Source organism: Apteryx mantelli, chromosome 3, assembly GCF_036417845.1.
Source record: "Apteryx mantelli isolate bAptMan1 chromosome 3, bAptMan1.hap1, whole genome shotgun sequence".
Taxonomy (NCBI): domain Eukaryota; kingdom Metazoa; phylum Chordata; class Aves; order Apterygiformes; family Apterygidae; genus Apteryx; species Apteryx mantelli.
The window spans coordinates 86,670,406-86,697,394 of record NC_089980.1 but is presented as its reverse complement, the minus strand read 5'-3'; the positions used below and the strand labels follow the sequence as shown (position 1 = coordinate 86,697,394).

The 26,989-nt window shown below is 40.0% G+C and overlaps 1 protein-coding gene across 8 annotated transcripts in view; it reads right to left on the bottom strand.

Annotated features, from left to right (window-relative positions):
* Window positions 1-26,989, bottom strand: part of FYN (FYN proto-oncogene, Src family tyrosine kinase) — a 138,621-nt gene that overhangs the window by 77,042 nt on the left and 34,590 nt on the right. For 6 of the 8 annotated variants that reach the window (XM_067293835.1, XM_067293834.1, XM_067293837.1 and 3 more), the window contains exon 2: window positions 12-82. The gene's annotated coding sequence lies outside the window, so the exon portion shown is untranslated. Of the gene's footprint in view, window positions 1-11; window positions 83-8,892; window positions 8,911-11,618; window positions 11,709-26,989 lie in introns of those variants that run through there. The other 2 variants (XM_013948932.2, XM_067293836.1) reach the window with 2 other exon arrangements.

Sequence of the window (26,989 nt, the reverse complement as noted above, 5' to 3'; positions counted from 1 at the left end):
GCACCACTTACCAGAATTTTCCCCCCAAACAGAGTAAGTTTACATTCACCACATTTCCTCAAAAACAGCTCGAAAACAGGCCCTGTAAAAAGGGAGAAAAAGAAAAAAATATATATATTTAGTGTCTAGAACACTGCAAATTACGTTACACTTCTTTCTCACTCTGCTAACATTTATCACCAATGTTCTTCTATTTTTACTGGTTTAGGGAAAGAGGTAATTGGATTTGATCCTTTGCGACTAATTATTAAAATCCACCAACATTATGCAAAATATGTGAATAATCACAGTATTCCTTCAGACTGCTCGGACCCATCGTGTCACTGACATGACAGCTACTCAGACTGCGGTGGTACAAGGTCAACAACATGAAACAAGCAGCAGCAATAAAGCAAGCATGCCAATTATTTTTGATCCAGCCCTGAAAAACTGGTCAACCCAATATCATCTAGTGATTTTGCTTTGCCAAGCTATTTTAATATGATCATGCACATAATGCTCTGAACAGCCTCCTTGTTTGAAAACTATACATAAAAGAAAAAAAAAAAAGGTTTGTGCCACATTACGTTTTTAGAATATATTAATTGGCCCCCACTGTCTAGAAAAACACAGAGGTAAAGCAGCTAAGTAGATGCAATATCCAGCTTGATATACATTAGGGACAGTCTGAACAATCTGGAGAGCAGAAGTGACAAACGCCATCATTTCGCCAGCCTTGAGTAAATGTTAAATGACAGAGACTCCTTATTTTTCCTTGAGGCAAAATTTTTGAAAAAAACAACTCACGGAGCACAGACTAACGATGATGTTAAAACATTTCTTTTTTAAACCCCTGGAAGAGGGAACGGCTGTGGTTTTGCTGCCGTTTAGGTTTGGGAATGAAGAGTTCAGCAACTGGAGAAGGACACACATTTCAGTGTCCTTGTGTCCAAACTAGTGAAGCTGGGTTGAATTTGAACTGCTTTAGAAAAGAAAAACAACCTCTCCTGCCCACCCCCCGAGTATATAACTGAATTTTCCACAAGAGAGGCATCTATGAAAGTAATGCTGAATACGTAACTTTACAACTATAAGCAAATGACTTAGCGGCTTGCATTACTGATGGAGAAAGTCTGCCTCAGCTACAAAAGTAGCAGATCTTTGCACCAGTACCTTTCCTGAAGGATGCTGTAGGCATTTGCAGGAAAGGAAGGAGGAACAGATTTTTAGATCAAATTATTTTCTCTGGTCGTTGTTATGTGAAAAGTAGCCATGAAAATAAAATTTATATTATGGAATAGCCAAATAAGCCCTCTTTACATTACAGCAAGTGGATTATACTGTTCTAAATGCAGATTAGAAAGCAGACTTTCAGTTTTGTAAGGCTAAAACTGTTTGTTTTGGGTGGAGAGTTTGGGGCAGGGAAGGAAAGGAAAAGAAAAGAATTATTAAAAAAAAGAAAAATCAGAAGACATTGTTGTGGAAGATCTTAGAAATAGAAATTTTTTATCACAAAACTACAAAACAAAATGTCTTCTTCCCTCCTTGCTTTCTTGGTTTAGTGGTCAAGAAAAAAATTGAACATATTAGGGAAAAAAGAAAAAAACCCACCACAACAACCCCTCCTCCCCCAACATCTATTGTACAGCTTGGCAGAATTTGTGAAAACACTGAAAAAATACGGCGCTTGAACTGCTTTGCTCAGACTCGGGGAAGGTAGTTATTATTCTAGTGCCATCCATTTCCCTCCCTAGCTTCCAGGCATTTGGCCTGAAAAGCAAAATCAAGTCAAGAAAATCTACTTCTGCCTCAGAGCTAATGGGAGAACATCTGCATAGAGAGAAGGGAGAAGCTTAAGAGAGGAGCCAGGTTCACAACAATCCAATAGCACTCAGCTCCCCATTAGCTCATTATTTTCTGTTACACCAAGAGATTGATTTAATAATTCCCTCAGAGGAGTAACAAATAAGGAAAATTCAGTACTTCTACGCTGCTGGTCCCATGAATATTTGACAGACGCAGGCTGGCACCAGCGCCAGAAGGGGCAAGGCATCCCTGCCCCAGCGGCGCTCCCACCCTCGCCCCAGTGCTGAGGCTCGTCCCACAAACCAGCTTGGGGAAGCAACCTGGATTAAAAATGAAATGGGATGGAAAGCCTGTCTGGCTTTAACTGGATGAATTCCCTAACCTTGTCACCTGTTCGATTTATTGTAATAATTATAAAAGAAACCAAAATTGGCTCATCTCAAAGACTATATTCTTTTTTTTTTACTGCCTTCTATGCTGTGTTTTCCAAAGTCAGCAAAGCTTTCTGCAAAGTGCTGGCTGTGAAACGCAATGGGGTGAGTGGTATAACCATGCAGCACCAGGACGTTCTGTTTCATTACGTTTCCTGCTTCGCAAGGCAATCCCTGGTTCATTCACATCAATTCCCAGGCAGGTTTTTTTTATCAGTTTATCAGTTTATACTGGGATCAGAATTAAGTTTGTTATTGCTAGGGGCAGAAGTCACTGACAACAGACACACTAACTACCTTTTTTTTTTCCAAGCCCACAAGCCAAAATCCATTAACACCCACTAACTTCAAGGATCTTTGGATCAAATCAATGGCGAGCAATCTTAGACAAAAAAAACACAAAAAATCCTTTTATTAAAGCAAAAATTGTTCAGTGACGATTCAGCCATTTGAAACAGAAAACAAGATGTTTTAAGACGTAAAAAAGGTTACACAGCAGATTTTTTCTGATATCTGTTGCAGTTTGCATGTGAGCTTGGCCCAGCTGGAGGAAGTGGCTGGCTGAAGTTGTAAGTGGTCTTTAACATTTTTCAAATGGGCCTTAGTAGATGTGATTCAAGTTTATGATGTACTCAAGCACAAAGAAAAATTTCTACATAATGATGAACTGCTGTCAGCTTTCCATTAGTAACATGCTTCTGTTGCTGCCTTTTCAAACCTAAATTAGGACCATGCATCCTTGGTCCTTAGGCTGCTATTTTACTTGGCAACAACTGGGAAGAAGAAGGAAACCAGTTAAGGTTTTCAGGCTGGAGAACTGTTTACAAATGAACATGCCTAGATCACGATGTATAACCTGTAAATGAGCTGGATCCACTTTGTAAAGAAAGCATTGATTAGTCTGCTAAGCAATAGCCTTCCTTTTTTACTATGTTTTAAACATAGTTTGTGCTTATTATACAACACATCAAATTAAGTGTGGTTTTGGGCCATGAATCAGTCCAGAGGGTATTTCTCAGTAGTGGATTACTATGACCCTACAGTAAGAAAGTTTTGAGTCACTCTTCTCAGACACATCGAGGACTCTGCTATCATTGAGGATGCTGACACTAGCATTTGTTCAGTACTGCACAGACGCATGCATGCTCAGTTATTTCTAGAGCGCTGCGTTTTCCTCACATTCCCCCCTCCCCTTTAAGATTTCTAATCCTATTAAAAATCCTGGAAAAAAAAAATCTAAAAACACCCTTCTAAACATCATGTAGAACACAAGGAGAAAAAAAAATCACCCACACAATGAGTTTGTGTGGCCAATTTATAAAAGGAACTGCACATCTTAAACTTAGCTTATATAAAGCAATCCTTTGCTGTGCAATGCCAGCTTATACATAAAGACCCCTTATCTTGTGAACATCTGAAAGCTCTCCAACAATAAAACCTTTAAAGTAAAGGAAGCTTATAGGCTTGCTCTTCGACAGAGAGACAGAAGCCTCACTGTTACCCTGAAACTGTTCCTTGATAAGTGCGAGTCCCAGATAGCAGGCACTCGCCTGCTATCGCTGCCCAGGCTTCAATGGGGGAAACGGAGAGGCAGTGAAGAAGGAGCTCCCAAGGGAAGCAGCTCTTGCAACTAGGACAGACACAACCTTGAACGCCGACAGAGGATAAGAAACAGCAACACTGTTAGAAGACTCTGCTGAGACTAGACATTATAATTGTGATTATCCCCCCACCTCCAACAGTGATAAAACTTGGAAGAGGACAGTGGCTACAAAGCAAGACAAGCATCCCCCATTTTGGGGGGAACTCACTGGGTTTCTGAAAGTTATTTGAAAGCTTCATGCAGTTACAAGATGTAAAGAGGATAACTAAATCCCTCTCCTAAAAGAGTCCCAAAGAAAATTAGTAACTTCAACACAAAAGCATCATCTCCAGCATCGGACTTGTGGATGTCCAAAAACACATCTTTCAAACTGTTGCCCTTTCTGCTTGGAACAGCAGGAACTCAGATGCAAAGTCACTGTTGCAGTGGCAGCAAGTATGCAGAAGCAGGAAATAGGAGAGAAAAAAAAAAAACTTAGGAAAATACGGTAAAACACTCTGCTTCCAGACCTGCCTCTTCCCTCCAAAGCATACTGATACTTCACTCCCATAGTCAGTTTAAGCTCCTTGCTGATGATTGATATTGTCAGCCCAGTACCAGCGATACTAGTACCTTTTTGTCTCTCCACTTTCAAGCAGGACAAACTGAACTGAATTTTTCTTATATTCAGCTGCTTTTCTAGGCATAAACTTGCTTTGCAACACAACACCTACAGGACCACAGAGAAAGCTGAAAGCATAAAGGAGCTGGGAAGTGGGAGCCATCTAACTGAGCACTGCAGTTTGAAAAATGTGGATGTAGGGGGAGTGTGCAAAGGTTTGAAAACAAGTAGTAAAGACAGATGAAACATCAGAAGATGCAAAAGTGTTAAGAAAAACATTGTGAAACAGGTAGCAAATATCAAGAGCAAATGAAACAAAACACAGAAACAGAAGGAAAGAGAAGGCGTACAGGCAACAGAAAGCTAGACAAGAACTGCACTCACAGCCTATCCCTAAATTCTGCCTTCTGAAATCTGTCCGAGAATGACCCCTAATCTTTGGCATCCCTTGCGATCCACGCTCCCTAGAAGGGGAACATGTATTTTAGTTGTCTTTTTTAAGCTGAGAGCCAATCTGTGCACAGCGGACCTCAGCCGCACCACTGGAATCCCGGCTTCCTATGCGCCAGGCTATCGCTGGCAATCGCAAGGATGAAACAATCGATAGCAGGAACTACAAGCAAGCTCTAAGCCAAGCATGCATTTAGATCGTAATACATGTATGAGGAGCATGTGATTGTAGTAATGTACTTCAGTTCTCAAAACAGCAGAAAAGCAATTTCATGAATTGTGGGAACACTTATCTACAGAAAACCAAGAAGTGCTACGCACCAAACAGTTTTCTTTTTTTTTTTAATAAATGAATGAAGCCCATAGTCCTAAAAATAGAGCACAGACTCTAACCTTCCTAGCTGGCTCGTAAGCATGCTGCTGGATGCTACTGGAGCTCACTGAAGGACCAGTGTCTCCACAGTCACCGAGGCGTGCACACAGCATCCAGCAAGCACGCTACACCCCTTCTTCTGCACCCTCAGCCTGTAAACCCTCGCCCGCCTAATATGCCAGGGGACGGTTTCTCTGAGAGGAAATAAGCGCTCACATCATCAGAAAAATAAAAACGAACAGTGAGATTCAGCGTAATGTAAGATTTTAGAACTTTCTGCAGTTCATCTCACACACAAAACTATTTTTTCTTCTGAAGATAGAGAAACAACCCTAAAGTACCTCTAGAAGAAAGCGACTAAACAGCATGTTTGTAAACATCTTACAGAAAGAGGAAATAAAAACTACCTAGAAGTGCAAATACTTTGCAATCTAAATATAGCTTTTTATGTCACTGACCAGATGACAGCAGGATATATCAGTTTTTTCCTCTCTCCCCTTAATGATCTTACTTATGTAACAAAACTTTTTGTTCTTTAATTAGCACGCAAGGTTTTAATTAAGGACATTATAACCATGACATGCAATGAACACACACGTACATAGTGTATATGGAGTATACAAGCTAATGATTCAATCACTATAGGGCCCATAATCTCAGCCATTCCCACTGTGCAAGAAATCATACAAAAATATATATACGGGAATAAACAGTCTCAGTTTGGCCAATTTTCTCCAAGGCTTTATACCTTTAATTAATTCAGCATATATCCTATATTCTTAGGATATGGTGGGGGTGAAAGAGGAACTCTGTATTACTAAGATCTTTTTACAGTTCCGTCAATGCATAGATTTAGCTAGTTTTGAGTAGGTCAAATAAAGTTTACATGGTGCACATGTAATATTTTAATGGATTCATCACTCCATAAAAAGATTCCCAATTTTTCTGCATGCAGACTCACTTCACAGAGTATCAGCTCATTCTGCCACTAGCATATGGCAGGCGGGTTCTCATTCCTGGAGGGCAAACCAAGGCAGGGAGCCTCAGCGGCTGCCAGTCACCCAGGGCAAGTCCCTGGCAGAACTGGGACCTGAATCCAGGCAATGCAGGTCCTCATCCAGCCACACATTATTGTGGCCTCCTGCACTACGTCCTTGACCATGAAAAAAAAGTTTGTGCGGTTGTTTTTTCTAGCTACTGCAATTCAAAAATTACGTGAAACAGAAGAATGGCACGTTCTGCAAACCTGCCCCATATGCTCAGTGGCTGGGGCAATCAAAGGGGATGCTCTTTTTGCAGTAGCTAAGCCACCTACACACGCTCACATTTCCTGATGTGAAACATCAAATGTTGTAAAGATGCTAAAATTTTGCACGAGCGACCTATTTGTAAATCCGTCTCCACATAAAACAAAGCCCATAAAGCAAAAAAGTAAACAGCGTAAGTAAGGAATATAGCAACATGATTAGGACACAAACAATGAAAATGCTGCATTGTAAACTAATTATTAACTACAAAAAGTTGGAAATAAACTGTTTTCTTTTTGTCATGTTCACTTTAATCTTCTAAGCTGTAGGAACGGGGAAAAAGGAGGTAGTGGCACTAGAATGGTGGAGCTTACCAAAACCAACTGCAGATGATTAAGGAAAACATAACCTCCTCTCCCCCTACAAAGGAAGCATGTTTTTTGTTACCAGTCTGCAGTATTAGCTTGTTGCTCTTTAAAGGATTGCTCTAGAGAGCATTTTTGCCTAACCTGTTTTTATCACTTTCTGAAAGTTTCAAAGTAAGCAAGTACTGTAAAAGATTAGAAAATGTTACATTTTTTATAATTAGACAAATTGGGTAAAGCAAATAAATGAGGTACTTGTTTGTCACACAGCAAAAAGGGGGGGAATAACAGCTTTAATTAAGAAAAGCATTATTGTGGAAAGCTATGAAAAGTCACTGACGGGCTAAGGGTGGAGAAAAGCAAGGAAAGACTGCAGTCTCTCATGCTACTTCATTGATTATTTGTTTACTTATTTTAAGAGTTTTCAAGTTGATGAGTTCCATATCCAGGAAATAACAAACAACTAAAAAAAAAGGTCACCGTATTTTGACAGTTTACTTTCCAAAAAACCAAAAAACTGCTCACTAGTGGCTTCCAAAAAAGACTCTCACATAATGAAAAACAGGAAATTGAATTCTCAGAACAACACACTAGAAGTACAAATGAAAAGATTTTGCAGTGACATAACGTCCAGTCCAGACCTCAGGATCAAGTCTTTATTCTTGCACGCTGTTCTGAAATAAATCAGGTCTCTCCTTTAAAAGAGTGTCCCAATATGAACCAGAATAAACACAAAGTTCCTGTAATTCCAGGATGATGCTATATTAATATAAACCTCTTTGAAATATAAAAGCCACATAAAAGCATTTATTTTGTTGCAATATGCTACGGATTTAAAATGTCAGTACAGAAACAGTACTATTAAGTATAACCTACACACATACACTCCCACCCCACTTTTTTTTTCTTCCACCCTGAAGCCCCCTTGGGTGGAGATCAGCAGCTTACAAAGTTACAGAGAGGAACTGACACGCAGACATGCCAAGTTAACAGTCGAACCCTCACTTCCTCAGGAAACTAAGCTAAAAATCTAGCTTTTCCCTTGCTCTCCCCCCCTGCCCCCAACTATGCAGATGCAGAGTGAGTGAGTGAGTGTGTGTGTGTTTGAGTAGCATAGATGTAAGGCTTAAGGGCTACACTATATCTATCCCAGAATGGAATCTGGATTACTGTCTCATGCAGGTTTCATTGTGTCATTGGCTTCCTGTTTAATATTCTTGTTTTATTACTGCACAAAGTCAGCCTCACGTCTAAGAGCAATATACGATTCTCACATCCTCACAGCAGATCCTTAATGAGGACGTTCTACTTTCTTGATATTCAGAGGCCTTCTGGTGGTATCAGCAGATGATCAGCATATGCTTGAAAACCCAGACTACAGAAAAGGAGAAGTCAGTTATCCCTAATAAAACAGAACCACAGGATTAAAAAGGACCTTGAATGAACATTTAGGCTGATTCCCTGCCCTAGACAGGATCAGCTACACTTACTGTTATTCTTTTATTAGGCCATCTGACATAGCTAGGGGAAAACAGATATGCTTTTGGGCTCCAAATCCCTTCCTGAGCCTGAAATCTTATCCGTGTTGTCCTGTTCCAGGCCCTCAGCTACATCAGTTGGTCTAATGAGAGATGTCTGCCTACAAACCCTGCCTTTCTTATATTGTCATGGTTACAATGCGGCTATTACCATGTGTGTCTAGCCTATTTTTAAAAGCTTGCAATGACAGGCGATGTTGTTTAAGGGCTTAATCTCAGTAAGGCCTAAAATTCCTCAAATGAATATTTATTACGTGTGCAACAGAAGTACTACACTCAAAGCACAAATGGATTGCGAACTGCCTGAGGCAGGAACTTTGCATCACCTAAAAACCAGCAGAAAACCGATGGCTACAAACCTTTGAGTGCAACACAATAAACGGTCAGCATGAAAGCTAGCCAGCCTCAGCATACTCGCAGCCTCAAGGTTTTTGGAGGCGTCCCAGGAAAAATGTATTTTAAAGGAGAGACCTAAAAGAAAACAATAAAGTAGTCTTACCAACATTAGTGGGGTGGGTTAGGTTAGGAGAAAACCCATAACTGCTTGTTAGAAAGCAGCTAGTTAGCGCTGGAGAGGCAGGCACCACGGGCAGCTGGAGGGAATGTCGCCCTCCCAGAGCCACGCGACAGATGAAGAGCAGAGAGCGGGTGTGAAAGGCTTTGGTGCTGAAGGCTGGCAGCTTGCAGCTTGTGCTCAAGACGGAGTCAGTAAAGGAATGCATAGGGGAGCTTACACTGTTAAGAAAAAAGATGAGGAAGCTAGACAAATTCCCTTTATAAACACATTCTGAATAGACACAATTATAATTTAAGAGGCCAGAGAAAAGGATTTTGCAGTAATTCAGGACAGCAAATGAGTGCTTAGATGTGAATTTCTTCTGTGTGGTCCGGATAGTATAGGACATTTCTTAGAGACGTTACACAGGAAGACTCTGCTGATCTCTGTGTAAAGACAGAGAGAACTTGGAGTTGGACATATGCAGATTTTGGCTTCACTGAGGGACGCTGATGTTGTCCATGGCAACAGTGACAGGACATAACACGGAAAGTTGCAGGTGGAAAAAGGAAGAGAGATATCAGTGGATATCTGTTTAGCCATGCTGAATGAGACTTGATATACACAAAGAGGTTAAGAAAGCCAAATTGAGATTATAGCTTGGACCAAGGGAGAGAGAACTATTTTTCTATTCCAGCCCCAAGAATCATATATATGTCTGTGTGTGACTCTATGATTCTATGAGATATCTATGTCTATATAGATAGGTAGATATAGATACACACACACACACACACACACAAAACAGCTTTGTCTGTGAATGAGTGAAATAAAATTGTAGACGGGGAAGATTATGAGAAGAGAAGGAACACATCCCTGCACGCCTTGCAAAAAGCAAAAGTGGGACAAGGTCTTTCCCATCGTTCCTTTGTCATATCATACACATAACAGAGAACATAGTAGCAAACTGCTTTCCTGTTAACCCCATGGAAAGTTTATTAAGTAGTTAAAAAAAATCTTATTGTCACAAAGAAATGGATGACCAAACAAAATACCGTGATGAGAGGTACTTCTTAGAGCCTTTCAGAGCAGTGCTTAATCTTTCAAGAGGAATGGGCTACGGGGACTTCGATTGCCCCGTGGCTGACTTCTGTATTGCACAACATGACAAATTGTTATGTGTTCAAAAGGCAGGCATGCCACACACCCGTACTGCCACGTACCTCGCAGGATATGCAAGCAGCTACCAGTCCTGCAAGCAGTCACTTAACTGATACAATACCCCTTATAATACAGGGGATGTGTATTTTGGTCCAGCAATGGATGCATGCTTAATCACCTGTCAAATCTGCGAGTATGTTGCATGCTGGAAACAAATGGCACTTTCAGAAGAGCACATCTGGGTCACCGCCTGCTCACACGGTGCCTGAGAGGACCTTGGGGAAGAGCGTAGCAAGGAGCAGGCTGTGGATCTGAGGAACTGTGCTGGCGGGTCTTATCTAGGCCACTGGCCGTGAATTGGATACTCTTACCCTGGAACAATAAAGTGAATTTTGGGTATTATAAGGGTAAATCTTTAGTACCCCTAACTGATGAGGCGGCACTGGTTTACTTTCTCCCTACTCAGTTTTGCAGGCGTAACCAAAATTATTAAAGCAGAGCTAGCCCCTCCTCCCTCCCCATAATAAAATATAGTGTAAATCACTGAGAATATAAGGCAAGAAACAGCACATACAAAGCATTCACAAGCTCCATTTTTCAGTGCTGTAACTAGTTTGGACTTGCACAGTTAGGAAATGTCACATTTGATTTTGACCTAGAATCAAGTTCACTCAGCCTCTTCGAGATACAACATACACCATTCATGCAGTGCTCTCAGCACAGATTCCAGCTGCAGAATGTGGGTTAGCAGCAGCAGACGACATTTGAGAAAGAGCATTCAGAGCACAGCACGTGTGTGACTTGCCAGCAGTAAAAGCATTTAATTATGAATTCTAGAAAATCCACAAATGGTACAGGCTGATGGCACAATCCCTGGAAGTACATAACCATAGCAATCCTATGGAAAAAAAAGAGGGGTGCACCCTTGAGAACCACAAAAAGGCAAGACTTGACTTTTTTTTTTTTTTTTTTTTTGAGTATGAAAACAAGCTAATTCGTTTTCCCTCCAAAACCACTTGCACAATCTGGGAGCAGCTGCAAAGGATAGTTGTGCAGATTTCAGCAGTAAACATCATCAGCAACGGCTAAAGGAGCCATTAAACTAGTTAAATTTTAAAACCAAACTATACAAGCCAAAGTTATTTCTCACGCATTTACACTTACATCTATCAGCAAAACATCAACAGAATTTGGGATTACAAAAAATGTCCTACAAAGCCACTGGCACTGCGGCTGGACGGCCTATTCAGAAATCCTGCCTGTCACATCAGCTTCCCTCCACGCGCCACCATATTAACCACTGACGACCACAAGGTTATTTGGGCAGCTTCCTCCCCCTTGTTACACATGTGCTCATCCACGACTTATTGCACCTCCAACCCACCTGCACGGACAGCTAGCAAGTACTTTGAAGCCCTTTACGCACGATAGGGTATGAAGAATGGGAAGTCTATTTGACCTTGTCATACATGCACATGGGGTGTGAAAACTATATGGTCTCCACAAGCAGACAGATGCATTTGAAGACCAGCAGAGAGGAAGAGGGAGCAATGCTTTTTCATACATACATACGGCTTAAGTGTCTGAGCTCCAAATCGCTTCCGTTTTCCAGACAGACACCTCTGGGTCACATCTTTCAGTTCTGTTAAAATTTCAACAGTTAACTTATTGCCATTTGGAGCAAACAGGGGAAGGGACATGGACTGAGCATCAAATGGTCCAATGCAGAAAATGGGTTTAAATGGTATCATAAAATCTTTTCTTGAAGAGAGGTTTTCCAATACCTGAAACATGCAAGAGGAAGGAAATAAAAAGCTGACATTCTTCAGACTAAAGATATATATCATACAACAGGGACTATTTATGCCTGTAGAGTTTCCACCTCTCTAGCAGTAACAGAAGACTTTTCTCTCCTGGGCAAACTGCTTCTCACTCTAGGACTCACAGCACAACAATTGCAAGCTTCCTAGGTTTAAAGCTTTCAAGGTTTAAAGCACCTACAATTTCCAAACAGGACTAACTGGAAGCATTAGCAGAGAGCAGGGTGCTGGAATACACCGCAGCACAGTTTAAGTCTTAAACATTAGTGAGTATGGACTTCAGCAAGTTCTGCCCTACTTGCCTTAAAAATATGCATATCCAGCAGCACTTTTGCTATTATTAATGTAATAAAAATTAAAGCCATAACAGGCCCATTTATGAAGGCCGACCACCTCACGCTGACAGTTGACTAGCTTTACTGTGTGAGTGTCAGGCTTACCTCTCCTTTGGAGGGGGAAGTGCTGATGTCTAAACAAGCATGCACAAAGTGACAAGGACATACAAAATATTCTGCAGGCTTGGAACAAAACCCTGTTTGTGGGAGTCATTTAGTGAAAGAATTTATGTTAACAGAGCAAGCTATTTATAGCAACTTTCCATAGGAATGAACTGTCTTTTGGTTCCTGTCCTTATGAAATGAAGCTTTCTAACCAGAGAAACCCTCTCTTTAATCTAAAAGCATGGGAGAAGGGGGGGGGAAGGGGAAAGGGAAGCTGCTCCCCGATGTATACCCAGCTACCTCCAATTATACCAGAGATAAGGTCTCCCTGTACTGTCAGCACAGAAGTTCACTCATGGTGTGAGCCTGTACACAGAGTCGCACCATTCTTCCCCAATCCATCTCGGTTAGCAAGCCGCAGTGAAAGAGCTGCCTGTGTTTGGGCCGATCATTCACAGTTTAGTGCTGTGTCCATTATAGTGATACCTACTGGAGAAATCGAGATGGATTGCTCTTCCCAGGCTCTTCAAACCACACACACTTAATTACAGGCTTTTAGTCAACATTAAAACCAATATACCTAAAGAAGAATGCAGTTCCTTGAAGAAGCATGGTGACAAGCCACTGGGGAGAGATCTCAATCTCTTCCTAGCCAATCTTCAGAGGATCCTAAACCAGAGCATATTCACATATCCTCACATTTCATACACTCTCTGAAATAAAAGCATACATATACCTTAATCCTGATCACATACAATCACCCAGCTAGAAATCCACATCCCTGTAGCCTCTCCTGCTCGGGATTTTGCAGAGTCTGCAAATTGTCACACAAGATCTCACCCACATGTGACCTGGACCCATGCTCCACTTACCGTATCTGCATCTGTTCAAATGCCAGCATTTCACCTAATCCACCCCCTACTCTGGGCAGGGACGGAAATCATCCTCATTCTGAAATCAAAAGGGAGATGCAGAGACTCCATTTTCAAAATTTGTAATAAACTCTAGCACTGCCCTCCCTTACACTCCGCTACTCTCAATTCCAGAATTCAAGCACATTTTTACAATTAACCATTCATCAACAACAAAAAACAATTTCAAAGGAGGAGACAATAAAATGTTGTACAGAAATAAATTAATTTGTATAGAAAACAATAGTAAAAAAACATTGTCATCATTTTTAGTTTAGGTTTCAGACTTTGTTTCCTATAGAAAACAGCAATGGACCACAGCTAAAGGTGTATTTGCCCCTGCCTCTGATTTAATGCGAGACTAAAGCCTCTCATTTAATTTGAGGTCATCCTACACTCCCTCACGCCATCAAAACTTCAGGAGGAAAAAATTACACACCCTTCCTTTTTTGCATAACCGGTTTTCATCTTGCCTATCCTAAGATTTTCCCTATTGTTTATTTTTTCTATCCATGCTTGATAAATTATTTCTACAAGCTTGCTCAGCCAAGAAGCCGAGTGAACTATAAAAGCACATGGCTTTTGTTACTAAAACAAAAAGCTGTTTTGAAGAAAAGCAAAACAAAACAGGTTCACTCTTACAAAGTACAAAAATGTAGACAAACAAATGCATTAAAAGCTAAAATAAACACATGCAAACAGACAAACCACATGAGGAAGGTTTCAACTTAGCTTTCCCTCATCCCTTTTGCTTAAACATGTCCACAAATAAGATGCAATTAATTCTCCATATCAGTACCGATGGGAGTTCTGCTTGCCTGTTTTCAGTGAAACAAGACTGGGCTTTTAAGTCTTGAGACCAGAGCTACTTGGGCAAAAAAGCTGTAATACATTGTTCAGAGGCATGCAGTTTAGACCCGCCTAAGGGAAGAAGAAGAAGAAGAAGAAGAAGAAGAAAAAAAGAAGTTTTTTTGGTCTAGAGAGTCTACAGAAAGCTTTTACTTTTTGGTAAAAAACTTGATTTTCCAGTTGGGAGCCTACATATTCTCACTGCCCCCTGCCCCTCCCCAAATTCTACACAAAACACGGGATCTCACTGCATACACTTATCCCCAGATATCACCCATCAATAGCTTTGCAATAAAATTCCTCATAATTGGTTCCCGCTTTCTTCCAGTGCCTCAAGTCAACAGTCCTTGTTGGTTAAAAAAAGAAAAAAAAAAGCGTATCTTAAATCTAATGATTGTACCAATAAACCTAAATTAGACTAATGGGAACACTAAACTGAAAATAGAGCTCTAAAAGCTACAGGGCCTACATATATCATGAGATTTCATTAAACTATAAACCTGTTGATTACAACTTTACTTTTTAAAGGCAGAGTTATCTTAAGACAATTTGTTGCCCAATGTAATAGTATTTTCTGTTTATAATGAAAATTAGATTATATCAGGGTAAGTTTGTTTATAATTTTAGATTAAGAGAATTAGATACAGTAAAAAGAGTTCACATAGACAAAATAAAGAAATATGATACATTTTCCTTTTATTTTCATGATGTAATATTTGGTACTTGTCGAGGCATAAGTAAGCATCTTGTTTCAAAGGCCTTGAAATAACATTTAAAAAGAGTAATTTCCCCTTCCCCATTCCAGAAAGAGTTACATCAAGCCTATATATAACATTATTTATTGTAAAGGTGTAATTCCAATACAAATTGGGACTGATGATGAAAAAAATCCTAAGCTGTTGCCATACCTTAGGTGCACAGGTTGTTCTTCTGCAGTTCTTCAGTGCCTCAATTCAACTGATGCCTATTTGCTACACTGCACTGAATGCAGGGTCCTGAAGAGACTGAAGTTTAAAAGCAATCACCGCAAGACAAAATGTTTTGCTTTAAACTTCAAAACAGCCATCAAAAGTGCAATGCAGCCTGTAAGTGGCTGTAACAATACAACTAGGGTGTGCTGGATGAGCAGCGCAGGAGAACCAGAGGAAGCAGGGACTTCTGAAGTTGGCTGTGCAGCCATGGGAAGATCTATCTTGAACTACACCCCAGAGCGAAAAGCGGAGAACACTAAGTTTTTACACCCTTGTACATAAAATTTGCAAAAAGGCACACACACTAAAATATAAGTGATATTTTCTTGGATCCTCTGATGACTCAAACTTGCAGTCCTTTAGACTCACTGATCTGACAGTCAATGTGACTTTACAGACTTTTCACCAACTTATTCATTGGCGACTGATAAAGCCATAAACCTCTGTATGAAAAATCATGCAAGCTTCCATGTGGCCTTCTCACCATCACCATCGCCTCTCCCAATGACAGTGGTGTGATATGGCTGTAGCCGTACTGTCCTTAGCTTTCAGTAGTAGCGGCATTCAGATTCCTTCAGAAGGAAATGGGTGACATTTGCTCTGCCTCAAGCCACTGTTTTTATGTCTAGGGTTTCAGAGGTTTGGGAACAGATGAAGCAATGGTGTTGCGCAGATAAAGCTTTCTTTAAGTTCCTCCCCTGCGTTGTTCAGCCTTTCCACTCTAAATCTGGGCTTCTGTGGCTGGAGAGCAGCTATAGAAAATTTTCCTTCTAACAAACAGTATTTTTCATTCTTTCCCTGTTCACAGTCTCATAGGAAAGGAAAGGAGACCCCACCAGCTTCAGTTATTTTCATTTGCTGCAAATATGCAGAAGTATTGGTAGCCCTATTACCCAACAGGTAAACAGCGCTAGCTGTGCATTCCAAGAAAGCATCCCCCAAGCCTGCTCTAAACAACAAAAATTAACTACCGCCAGCACCAACTGTCATTTGTCAAAACTCAGTGCTATTCTTGGATCAGAGTGGAGACTCAGTAATTTTTTTTAAAGCAAAGTAAATTCAAACCAGTCCAACCAATGCATGTAATGGGCGTGATGATCTTGGCAGCCACCGTTTTTATAAATGATAATTGCTAGCAGTTTATCAGTCTTAACAATTTGAGACAGGCAACTTGACAATCTTAACGGACATTGCTGAATCCAAAATACAGTTCCCACAGGGTCTCTTATGCATGCCTTCTCTTGCTTGCCGGTTGAAGCATTTTAAGTACTCTACTACAGTCTGGCAAATCCTCAGCCTGGCCCTGCACTGCTCTTCAGATCACTGCCAGCGGGGTTCCATTACAGCTCCATAGCATACACCATTAAAAAAATAATTTATTTTTACAATGTATTAGTTGTGCCCCCTCCGCCACATGATTACAGAAGGCTCTGGCAAACAACTGCACCTCAATGAATAAAAAGTATGTTTAACCAAAGGGTAATTGAATTGCTTGGCACTGAAGAGGAACATAGCAATGCTCTGACTGACACATCTTGCATAGATAGAGTATATCAGATCTGCACTTACTTCTACGTACAGAACAGCAAGCAAGCTTTCTTGAAGCTTCAGATTTCAAGAGCATTGTTCCTGGGCAAACTAAAACATTAGTCTCTTTAGACTCTGAATACCAAATTTATCTACTCTTCCTTTATTTTAAGGAAGCCACAATAAAGTGTTTTCACAGATGAACTTTAAGGAGTTCTAGTTTTTCCTCTAGCAGATGGAGATTTTTTTTTTTTTTTTATTAAACACATACACTGAAACAAAATAAACTGACATTAAATGAATACTAGCAAGAAAAGATAGCTTTTATTATTATTATTATTTTTTAAAAACCTGGAAACCGATGTCTGATCTCCCACACTGCATAAAAAGACTGTAACTTTATACTTGTCTTCAGATTTGCGTGAGTTGGATAAACAAGCTAAATCACAAGTACTAAATCACATAGAATGTCAGATTACTGTAGCCATTTTCTACCAAACCTTCAGCGCTACTAATATTTTTGCTTCTGCTAAGCCAATTTCATGCTGTTAAGTATTCGCTTGATTAAAACAGTCATCAGCTATGTGTGGTTCTCCCCTCTCTTACAGGTTTTTACACCCTCTGTATTCTAGAGTTTCTAATGATAATCTTTCTGTGCCAGCAACTTCAAAGCTTCTGCCACACAGGATAAATGGACCTTGTATTATCATTCTGCACCTACAAGTCACCATTCTTGTTGCCAAGGATTTTTATAGAGTAGAATCTTTGCTGGTGCACAACCAGATGCTTTTCATCAAAAGGACCAAACCCATTAAGAACTCTTAGAGATATGGAGGCCAGCAGCTTTGCAAAGCTATACATCTGTCTGATGATCCTTCCTGCCAACATCAATGGGAAAATTCCCACTGATTTCTATAGGAGCAGGCTCCCATAGATAGTGAGAAAACACAAAGCACTCACAGCTGCTCCCTACTCCCAGTAAAATGGAAGAGGTTCCTTTTCAGAGGGGAGCAGAATCAACTACAAAAGCTGCATTTAGAAAATCACAACCAGGCTCTTCCAAGATAAAATACAACATCTTAGTGAAAAGATATTGCAGGCTTTCAGAAAGATACAAGGGGCGACTAAGCCATTTAACCTTTTGTTTTGTTTGAAAACCTCAGAAATGAACTGCACCCTTTCATTCCACCTTAACACTAAGGTAGTGGTCTGAATCCCAAGGCAAAGCAAACTTGCAAAAGAGAAAGCAAATGAGCCAAAAACCCTGAACAAAAACAAACCCCAGCATGTACTAGGAAAGAAAACCTGGGTGCTGCTCCAGATGCCCTCCTTTACTGTCTATGCTGCTCTCCTGCTCTGCAGCCAGCCAGTACCCATACAGCAGGTCCAGGCCCAGCTGGAAATATCATTTACCCTTTAGCACCCCACAGTTGTGCAGAGCATGGCTGCTTCAGCAGCAGCACCTGCAGTTTTAGCCTTATTAAGCCCATATTAAAGATAATATGCAAGTCAGAACATTTTAAATATTGCAGGGAATGGATTTTTTTTCTTTTTTTTTTTTAATAAAGAGGATTTTTTTTGTTGTTATTCTCTTCTTTTTCCAGTATTTCAGTCAAAACATTAGTTACAAAATCCCAAGTAATGGGAGAAGAACTAAAGAGGAAACACACTGGAAGGCAGATCAATAGTGGATCAAACATTCATTCCTGTGTAGGAACTTTGGCAGAAATTTTGAACTGTGAAGAGACAGATATGGGGTAAACACCTACTAACAGGCAAAAATAACAACTCCTTGAAAGAAGGAAAAGGAAATTTAAATTTAGAGTCAATGCCAGCTGACCATGACAAGTAACTGGAAGGGAACTTCCAAGAGAGTGAACAAGGGAGAAAAAGAAGTATCCTCACACAAAAATCCCCACCAATGCTCCTCCCTTGCACAGTTATACAAGCAGCTTATTACTGGTAGTATCTGCTCTATAGATGGTTCACCTGCACAATCCTTCCCTAGTGGGGATCATGGAGGAAGCCCATGTTCTTGAGGATACAGGTCCTGGCTTCACCTCCACCTCCATCACCAGGCTTCTGGTGAATGAGTACAGAGGAGAACTTAACCTTTTGCTAGCAAAAAGTAACCTAACAAGCTTCATGGCTTCACTTTATTTTTGCACTCTTCTATTCTTATCTCTGCTTTCACATGGAAAGATAGTATATAAGCTTTCTCAGCTGTGGCAAATTCTGAAGATGAACACTGCAACTACTGTCAAAAGATTCAGGGACAAATCCAAAAAGGTGTTAGGAATCTGGCACCTAAATCCTATTCAATGGAGGTTAAACACCTCTTTGGCTTTAGCCCCACAACTTTGAGAGAGAAGCCAACAACATTTTGAATTATCAAGTGTTCTTTCAATGTTACATTCCTACTTTTATGAAAGGGAACGCTGCAAATTAACCAGGTTATGCTTCTTATCTAAAAAGAAAATCAGAATGTCTTTTGTATGCACAAGTGATTGACAAATGATTTTAAAGATATGGCCTGTGCATTTCTATGCATGTAATCTGCATTAGAAATATCCATCCAGATAGCTAAACACAACTGCAAGCAGCCATTAGATTTATGCACAAATGTAAAAACTGAAGCTTTCATTATTTCTAACCTGACTGACATGAGGGACCATGCAACTGTCAGCTTGCCAAACATGTGTCTACATCCGCTTTCTCTTTCCCTTATGAGTTTACTTCTTCCTTGCAGCCATCTGTAGCTATGACTAGTCACATGCGCTTGTTTGGGAGAGGAGATTCATTTGGTAACAGCAAGGTCAGGGGGTGTGTTTACTATTTGTTTCTGTGGTCATCGTAAAGGTTCCTCAATACACCCCAAAAGAACATCCTACAGGCCTCACCATGTCCAGGTGTCTGTACAAGAAAAAAAAAGAAAGAGGCAGTACTTGAATAGGCCTCTGTAAGCAATGGGAATGGCAACTCACTAGACAACTCCTTTTTGGGAGGGCTGAATCAGATGCTAATGATTACCTGAGCATGGGGCTGGAGGCAAAGAAACAGCAGTTACCAGTTACCTTTCACTTAGAAAGAAAAAAAACAAAGTTTCCCTGCAAATGCAGATACCTTGACAAACTGTTAGGGACCAATGTTTCTTTAGGGAAAAAGGGAACAAACTATTACATCCATTCCCCTCCCAGCAGCTGTGCAGGAATAACCTATGATATCTGAGATGCCCACCACTGAACTGTCCAGCAGTGTATTTGTAGGCGAGTAGAGAAAGTATAACCCAGGACTTGCCATGGGCACTACAGCTTTAGAAGCACAGTGTTCTCTTGCCTGTAATTTAGTAAGTCGAGCCAGTTCCCTCGTGGAGTAAAAGAACTTCGAGTTTCAAAACCATTTTGGAGGGCTGTTTCATGGGAGATTTCTATTGATACCAAGATCCCACTGAAAACACCTGAGCATCTCCTCGTTCCTAGGAAAAAGGCGTCCCAAAGAGGACAATACTTCATCAAGCATCCAAAGAAACTTGTATTCCACTTTTTCCCCCAGCTCTCAAAACCAATAATGGAAAAGGGCAAATAATTTGTTTTTCCTCAGCCACACGAGATATTCAGACTGAAGCCCTGAGATCTCTTTTTGCTGTAAGATGACATGGCAGAATTAAAACAACCCCCCCCCCCCCAAATTACTCACTGTACATATCCTGGGGAAACTGTACCTGCACAAATTTTAATTGCTAATCTAATGCTCCCTCATAGCCTCCAATGGAAGCTATGAATAGCTCCTACTCCTAGTAAAACCCCACTTACAAAGCTGGTATGAAGTGCCTCCGTCCTACACTGGAGAAGCACATCCAGTCTACAACACGCTGTGGTCTATGCATGTTGAATATTATACAGAATAGCCCCAAAACACTGTAAGAAGGAGGCATCTAAATGTAAACTATTGTTTTAATTAAGAAAGTGACTAGTTACCCCAGGAACACAACTTGGCATTTGGTGGAGGCTGTATTTTTCAGGACATTTTCACAAATAGCCCCAAGAAGCACAGATCATTTTGTGATGGCACCTCCTTTGGATGCCCAATCAACACTTAGAGTTGAAAAGTATAAGCATCTTCATTATTTGTTGGGAATGCTAGTACCGGGAAAGGTGGCTGGAGAAGAATGAAATCTTAAAAACCCATCTGAATGTCCCATAAGACATACATGTGTGCAGTAAGAATCTAATTTGCTCTCAGATTACTCACGCTGAACGTTCCCCGAACGATGCAGAAGTCTTCTTGCCTTGCAAAGCGTATCTCAAAATGGAACCATAATCTGCACTGCCAAGGCACTGCATCTGAAACTGCTTTCTTCCTTCACATCTGATCAAAGAATTCTTGCACCACCAAAGGCACCATTACAGAGAAAGAAAGCCAAAGACATGCAGCAATTACTTCTTTTTCCTCAAGGCCACGTGATTCTCAAGATAGCTACTGTTATTGCACCATCAGTTACATGCTCCTACACAGGAAGTTAATGGTAGCTAACTCCTTTCACACTTACCCAGAGAGAACTGTTTCACAGAAATGGATACCTTTACCTTTTATCCACCAGTTTCCTTGCACAGTTTAAAAAGATCAGTAGGAAGTATTAACTCCTATCTGCAGAGCTGTCTCCAGATACAGCCTTGCCTATAAACGTTGTCACCTCATTCTTTTCAGCAGTCACAAGTTTGCTACTCTCAGCTCCATCATCTCTTGCTCTGCAGTCATACCAGAAGAAATATGATACAGATAACTGATGTATTTAGATATTGACTGTCTGCCATGAGATCAGAGACCTGATACTAGTGCTTCCTCTTTGCCTTTATCCCTTCCAAGTCCACAGTTATGCGTGGTTGCTATGACCTACTCAAGAGCCGGTAGCAGAGCTGTGCATAGGATATGAATTCTATGCAGATGATCTCTGAAGCACTTCTCTTTTCTCCAGTAAAATGAACACAAATGGTTTCTTTGAAACTTTTGTATCATGGTTTACCCAGCAGACATTGCAACACAAGTCAGCTTTATGATTTTCTACAGGAAATAAGTCATCTGCAACGGGAAAGTCACATGCTTCCATTCAAAAGAATGCTACAGTTATGCCAATGAATAGCCCAGAGGTGACTCTACACCAGTGATGCTGTGTAGGAAGGACAGAGTCTAGTAGTCAGAAGAAGTGCCACAGTGACACCCTGGAGACAGAAGTCTCCCACTTGAGCACCGAAGAGTTCCAGTGAGCATTACTGCACTGGAAGGAGCATCTTTAAGGATAGGCAGGCAGTATCATCCTGTGACCCAGAACATTATCATTTCAGCAGATCAGCGGGGCTTCACAGGACTGAGCAGACTGATGTCAACTTCAACTTAACGATTAGTGTAGACACAGGAAAAAACATGTTATACCACTTCTACTAAACCATGTGATGAAACTATTATATCCAGGTAGGGACACAACCTCAGTTACTATAACAGCTCTGTGTCCAGGTTTTGCTAAGGTAGTTGATCAGTATCCTGCCGTACCTCATGCCCATCAGAAGCTGGCTAGATTATGAATTGACTCATGAAACACAAGCTTCAACAAGAGTTCAGTAAATGGCAGTGGAAACTTTCAATCCTAGAAGGTACAGATGATAGAATTTCACAGATTTATTTATTTATTTATTGTCATGGTCTCAGATCATGACAATGATGGATTCTTCAACATAAAGTATTTATTGTTTCAAAAAATAATTGAGAGTTGAATCAGTTGCATCCGAATGTAATGTTTGAAAAGGTACTTTCCATTCACACATAAGCTGTTAACAGGCCCCACACACTATACCAAAAAACACATGCTCTTTTTGGGTAATGTAGGAAAGTTATAACACCCAAGAAACCCAATACTTTATTCTTTTTACTCCATTTTACAAAGCCTTTACAAAAGTACCTTCCCTGCAGAATAAAGGTTTTTGCTTTCCATTAATATTATATTTAACACCCTCTCCTGAGACTGCGACAAAATTTTTTAAGCTCATGGATGGCTGCTAATTCATGAAGGAACAAAAATCACTATCTAGAAAATACACTATCTAGAAAAATCAGCTGTACGTCTTTTGGATCATGGAAAGGACAGAAGATGAGAAAATGCTAATTTTTGATAAATCAAATGACATGACATCCTGCTCTATGGAAAGGATGGTCAGAGTTCACTATCAAAGATCAAGTTCATAACTCCTCAAGAACTTTAGATCTATAAATAAAGGAATAAACTGCTGTGATTCTGCAGAGATTATCTGTTTGAAAGACTTAGCACACTGAAGTATTGTTTTCATTTAAACAGTTTTGATTGCAAAGATTTTCCCAGCTTCGCTGTCTGAGGTATTTTGGAGACTGTGTCAGTAATTCAAATAATTGATTCAGATCATTCAGTCAGTTCTTTCTTTCCTTGTACCAGCTGCCCCAAAAATTTGGGGAAAGTGATATGTACTATTTGCCCAGACACCCAATAAAATAGAGCAGACATGCAGAAACACAGAGATACTGGTACAAGGTTCAAGTATGAAAGGGAAACAGAAAAGAAAGAACAGAAAAGCAGAAAGACAGAACTATCTGAGATTCAAGAGAGCTTTCAAAAGAACGCTAGTTTTAGGGCATGTAGGCTTAAGAAGTTCTCTACTGTGGTTTGCACTACAGCATCATGGTAAAGCCTAAACTGAGAAGATGTCCCTGTCAGTTTTGCTAGGCACCACGCAGAAATTAAAAAAAATTCAGATTAATTCAGCAGATAAAGGGAAATAGCACTCCTAAGGACACTCTCATAGTAAGAAATTCTCAGCAGACAAACTGAATTCGCAGTCTTGATTCAGTCTGGAAAAAGGAGGTACATTCCCTTGCCTTTTGGCTAGCACCAAACAGGAGAGATGCAGAAGCAACAGATGTGCTCCCTGAGGTGAGATGAGGGGATGTGGTTGCCTTGAGAACGATGCTCTAGAGAAGTTACATCAGCCATCTCTGCCGTAGGGAGGCTGTCACTGATTTATGGGCTCTTATGTGAGATTAGAAATCATGGGGGGAAGGAAATAGACACTCCCCATCCCCCAAACTGACAGGATTTAGAGGTTTCTTAGTGGAAATAACCTCCCATCACTTTGCTAAATTAGGTAAAAAAGGAATTAAAAACACTACGTTCAACAGCAAGATATCTAGAATTAGAAATCAAGACCCTCCTGGTTCTCAGGCCTTTAATTCATAACTCAAACAACTTCAGGCAGAATTCTTTGTCCACCTCTCCTAGGAGCCATTATAATGAAGTCAGCAACTATTAGAAAGCAGATGATTAAATCATTAAAAATACATATATGTATATACGTGTATGTGTGCGCATGTATACATTTTATATAAGTGAATTCCTAGGAAATAAATCCCAACTTTTGAACCAAATAAGGATGAGAAATCATGCTGCAAGGTACAGAAAAAGTTCAGCTGGACTGAGGTAATCTCTGCTTGTCTAGACCCATAAACAATAGAGAGAATTGTTCAATTGAACAGATGCTCTTGATAGAGCACCTTGATAGAGAATTTTATTTCCTGTATTCCTCACTGGGTTGTGTAATGGGACAAAACCGAAGAGAAACTGTGCCTGAAGAGAGGCACAAGTCCTCCAGCTACTTTACAGTGTTGCATTTTCCCTCTGGACCTGGACCGCGCATGCCAAATTCAGTAGGCAGCAGCGCAGTCAGCTGGTCCCAAAACCAAGGAGATACTGCACTACTGTGCTGAGGTTCCACAAGATTGTGACATGGAACAGGACAGGATTTCCACTCTGATAGGAATCTCAGGCATGAAAATTATGAGTCAGAGACCTAATCCATTAGGACAGATATTCTTCAATATGTAAAGAACAAATTGGAGATTAGGAAAGAGCTCAAACCACGTTATGGACAGAACTATCAACTCAGCACAGAGTTTATTGTGTTTCAGATTGCCCACTGAAAAGATTCAATCTAGAGCCATCAACTTATCCCACTCTTGATAGTAACCTTCTCAAAAGTAATAATTAAACAAACAAAACTTCCAGGGCATTAGGTAATTTTTCCTTGGACACAAAAAAATTCCATATCAGGTTATTCTGTTTACTTTCTAGGCTATGCACTATAGTTTAACATTTAGACTGATACACATTCTTCCTATAGTTTTAGTTTGGTACATCTACACAGTCAAAGAGCTTCTTATTTTACAACTAGTGACAAAGCAAAACTTTGCTCATGTAAAGTGAGCAGTGCAGCATGAACAACTAATGAATAAATCTAAAAATAAAAAAAAGTATGTAAAAAAGGAAGTTTATAGATGTCTACATGGATGTGATCTATTCTGAAGCTAAAACTTCCTATCTATTGAGTGTTTACTAGAAAGGCTGAGGATTAAGATACTCTTTTGTGGACAGGAAATGATCCAAAGAAAATTAAACAGATACAGTAATTCCTTGTCAAAATGGGAGGAAACACTTTAACCACTAAATAACCAAAAGCTTACACCATACTAGAATGTGATTTAAAATCAGGAGTAGAGACTTCTCTCAGACACATACTTCCTCGAGACCTTCAACTAGATTTCATCTAGTCTTCCCTAATTTGATCAAATTCCTGCAAGTCCCAATGGGAGTTTGACAGATTAACAACTGCAGGATTGGATATATGTTTAGTTAAACGTGAAAGCACATTATATTATATGCAGGTTTTAAAAGCCTATTCATTTCAAGCATGATTAATGAGAGATACATCCGCACTTTTAAAAATGCATCACACACCCATATACGATGAACAGAGAATTTGCAGGAAACAATATCCAGTAATATTTCAACACCAGGCTCACACCTAATAGTCAAAACACTGGTTAATTTTTCCCTGTAAAAAATTCATGATGTTGTTTTATATTATAGACACCACTGAGCTTGGAGAAGAAAGATATCATCCAGCTAGATTCTAAATTTAATCCTTTAGTATCTATTTTATCAATTACAGCCCCATGTAGATTTTCAAACTGCCGAATGCTATTTCGCATATGGCAATTTTAATCTAAATTCCACAGGAAAGGCGCTTCCCATCTGCAGCTGAGCTCGCAGAACACACCCAAAGGCTTCATTCAAAATCTGCTCTTCAGCAGCCAGCAGTATCACTGCCTGCGTAGCCATGCACACAGCAAACACAAAGAGCTGTTAACTATTGATGATAAATAGAAACTATCACATTAAATGGGACTGAAAATGGTTACACACACTCATAGTCTCACTGCTTTTACAGAATTACCATGAAAGAATATCAGAAAAGGATCCTTCTTCAAAGAAACTGCTTTATAAAGGCCTGGTCCGAGTTCCACTGATGTCAAATTAAAGTCTTTCCATTAACTTCAGTACGTTCCCAAGCAATCTCCAGATTTTTGTTGTCAGAAAGACTTAAAATAGGATGGCAAAGAATCTATGTTCAGCTTGTAGCTGAGGCTGTGGCTTATCACCCTGTCACATGTAACTTCCTGCACCAAAACTCACATCGTCATGGAAGGGCTTACAGTCCTTAGTGCCACGAAGGCAGCTGGATACACGCGAACCCGTTATTACTGGCTATCAGCTGGTTATGGACTGGTTATTAATAGTGCTGCTTTGCTCTTCTCAACTCCTGCATTATGTTTCTCTAATACACAGAAACATTGTGTAGGTCCTGTCACCCACCAAGCATATATAAACTGCAATGTAATTTAAGAATATTTTAGCAAAATTATTTTTTATAAACAACCACTTAACAGGGCATCAAAATACTCTTGAGGGGAAAAAAAAGGTTTGATTTTCATTTCCCTGCTTCCTTCCATCCCTCCAGAGCTAAGTAGTATTACGTTTTTGGCTTTTTTACCACAACAAAGCCGACACTCCTCTATGTTTTTTCAGCATGATAAACATCAGCTTGACACATTACCAAGGAATGAAGCTTGTGATATCTATTTATATTTGGGAAGGCACAAAAAACAAACCAAAAAACCCCCCCCAAACTTAAATTACTCTGTTATTGGGAAACACTGAAAACTAAACAAAACCAAGTATTAGTTGCTCCTGTGCTATTTTAAAGTGAGCTCAGTTTTGAAGTTACACATCCAACAGGTCCACAGAGACCAATAAACAATGACAATACAAGAACCTGAATCTACATGTTATAAGTAATGATAGAAGCTAGTTTATCTGGGAGTTTCAAATGTCACAATCATTCAGAACTGAACTTAACACCCACCCAAAGATAACTACAGCCCTTGCCCAGATTAATCAGGAAACAATGTTTATTGCTAGGAAAAAATACGGGCTATTTCAAACCAACCTCCTGTCCTACAACTCAAAGAGATTGCACTAACATGACTGTAAGCAAAATGTTTAA